Source organism: Protopterus annectens, chromosome 5.part0 (assembly GCF_019279795.1).
Source record: "Protopterus annectens isolate FY-2018-M chromosome 5.part0, PAN1.0, whole genome shotgun sequence".
NCBI classification, from domain to species: Eukaryota; Metazoa; Chordata; order Ceratodontiformes; family Protopteridae; genus Protopterus; species Protopterus annectens.
The window spans coordinates 1,500,318,370-1,500,321,346 of record NC_056735.1 but is presented as its reverse complement, the minus strand read 5'-3'; the positions used below and the strand labels follow the sequence as shown (position 1 = coordinate 1,500,321,346).

Here is a 2,977-nt window from a genome sequence, read left to right as displayed (position 1 = left end):
ACTACTGCTACTACTTCTACTACTACTACTACTACTACTACTACTACTACTACTACTACTACTACTACTGCTACTACTACTACTACTACTACTGCTACTACTTCTACTACTACTACTACTACTACTACTACTACTACTACTACTACTAGATCTTTTGGCTTTTCCCGGATAGGGGTCACCACAGCGGAACTCCATTATGCTCATGATTGGCTGTGGGTTTTACGGTGCCAAGTTGCCAGCCCAATGCCCAACCTTCAGTGAAGGCACGCCTATTCAAGCTCGCACCTACCTGCATGTCTTTAGTATCACTGGATCGTGAGGAGGGCATGCAGACTCCACACAGAAGGTGCTCCAGCCGAGAATCGAATGGGAGAAACTCTTGCTGTGAGGCGACAACGCTTTCCGCTGCACCACCACGGCATCCATATCTGTCTCACCAACATGTTTGAATTATGTCACAAGCAAAATTTAAATATTTCGATCTAGTGGCTCTGATGCTGTTTGTTTCACTGATGTGCAAAAGGTCCATAATTTCCCCTAAACTATCCAAAATATGTATCTTCTGTTGCCACTAGTGACGCTGTCATTGAAACATTTGAATATAAAGGATGAAAAGCCAAAACAGTTCATATACAAGGTAAGGATCTTCTTCAAATTAAGCATTATAATGAATATGGCCATGACTACCATGGATGGGTTATGTGCTTCCCTACCCAGAACATACAAATAAAGAAGGAGAGAAACCATTTGTGGCAATCCCTTCAACTTTATTAGATTCAAAAGAATTTTGCCTTCTCACTGCTATGGTTCATGAGACAGACAGAAATTTGTCTGGCACACTGCTAAATACAGAATCCCTCACTGAGAACTGCACCATAACATATCACACAATGGTCTTAAAAGGGAAATGCATGTTAAGCAAGGATTAACAGAATGTGAGTGTAGCCATTAACTATATAAAGTTGGGTGGTGCTGACTTATGTATAGCATGAAGATGTAAATACCTTGGTGAGCTACTGTTTCTGTGCTGCAAGGAAAACAATTGTATTTATTTATTGATTGACTGAAGATTATGTAGATGCTATGGTGTTGTCCTTCTTCAGTCTCTATATCACATTTTATTATTGACTTATGGGCTGCTTGCCTTGGATTCCTTCCTCTTGGGGACTCCCTGTGTTGTTCTGCCTGCTGATGTGTGAAAAAAAAAAAAACAGCAAATGTTTTCAACTGATTCAGGAGCAGTTATAATTACAACTGTGATCTGACAGCTGCACAACTGACTGTATAAGGAACTCTAGCAAGAAGCTCTTGCAACTCCTTGTTACAGTCTATCAAAAAAAACCTGTAAAAATGTTACAAAGAGCTACAATGTTGACAAACAAATCTTTGCTGAGTATGATTGTTTCTGGAATGCAGAAAAGAAGCAGCTGTAATTTTGCTGTGCTACTTGTGTGGGCTGCCTTTTCAAGGTAATAGCACTTGGAAGCAGATAACACACACATACATGTTTTGTTTCACTTTAACGTATCATCATACTGAATTTGTGATATTCAGAGTCATAATTAATCACATTAAATGTGATAAAAATTACTCAGCTGAACAAGAAATGAGAAAAGCTACTTTTCTTGGTCAAATGAAAATAATTTCTTACATTTGCATTTCCCTCTGGTTCTCAGATCTAGGCAACTGCAATCCAGCCTAGTAGCAAATAAAACAGTTTAACTACTTCAGCTTCGGAATATTACATCACCAGAAGCCTTCATAAATTCTTTGATTTTGAGCATTTTCTAAAAATGGCATTAATACTGTAATAAAGTATAATGCAGAACATCCAGAATAATATTTTCTCTAAAGTTCTCTAAATTTAGAGAAAAATCTCTAAACTTTCTTTAAATGTCTTTAAATTTTCACAAGCAGCTTTAAATATAGAGGGTGTTGTTATTCGTTATTCCCTTAACTCACAATGGCACCAACACTTGTTAGGCCATGTTAGTAACTGATGCAGCAAGAATGGTATCAAATTAAATGTGATAAAAATATACACTTCATTCTGGAAAGATGACATCCCTCTAGACACTTTCAGAAGGTATTTAGACATTCACATTGTTAATTCCTTATATTAAGACTATCCAGTCTCTCCAGTAGTTTGTAAAGCCTTATGCCTGGTTCACATAATTTTCAAAGAAATATCATTTAAGTCTAAAGATCTCTTTATTTGCCTTTACTCAAATATCATTAGATTCCTAAATAAAAAGATTAGTGGTCTTAAAAATCTTAGTCATCAGGAAATGCTGGCAGTCCTCTTTCTGTACTTAGCCTCTTGCAGACTTTTTCATGGAGATCTGTGTCTTGCATTTCAAGCCATGAAAGACATTTCTATGGTAATCTCAGAGTTGGTCTATTTAAATTCAGGGGGTATGGGGAAATGCAGCGGCGGGGGGCTTGCCTCCCCTGCAAAAAGGTATTTTAAGGAGAAGAGTGATTTTCAAGATTCACTCTTCTCCATGTTTTCTGTCTTTTCTTTTGGATTTTCAGCACTGACATTTCAGTAGGGAGCCATTATTGTTATTATATAATCAGATATATTTTTTTACTTTTTTAAAGTAATGTTAATTTATGAATGGAATGAATCCTGTTCCATATTTTCTGTTGTTTAGAAGACATCATATTGGTGTCCTACACACGTATCACGTATATGGCAAGCAGAGTAAAAGTAATAAGAACAGATACTACACTTGTTCTTAGCCAAATGGTTGAGAATGCCAATGCTTGCATAATACATCAGTAAAATGCATTTTATTCCACTTTGTTTTTAAAAGAAGTCAAGAGTGCAACAGCATTCAGGTGACTATGACGGGAAATTTGCTCACTCCTGACATTTTAAGCAAGTTTTTTAAAACTTTCTTTAAATTTTAAATATCATTTTGATTTGGGTACAGATCTGTGCATTTGTTAGATTTTTTTGGTTGTAGTTTGA

The 2,977-nt window shown here is 36.4% G+C and overlaps 1 pseudogene; it reads right to left on the bottom strand.

The window, feature by feature from the left end:
• Nucleotides 1-2,624: 2,624 nt before the first annotated feature.
• LOC122802992 lies at nucleotides 2,625-2,766 on the bottom strand (annotated as a pseudogene).
• Nucleotides 2,767-2,977: the final 211 nt, after the last annotated feature.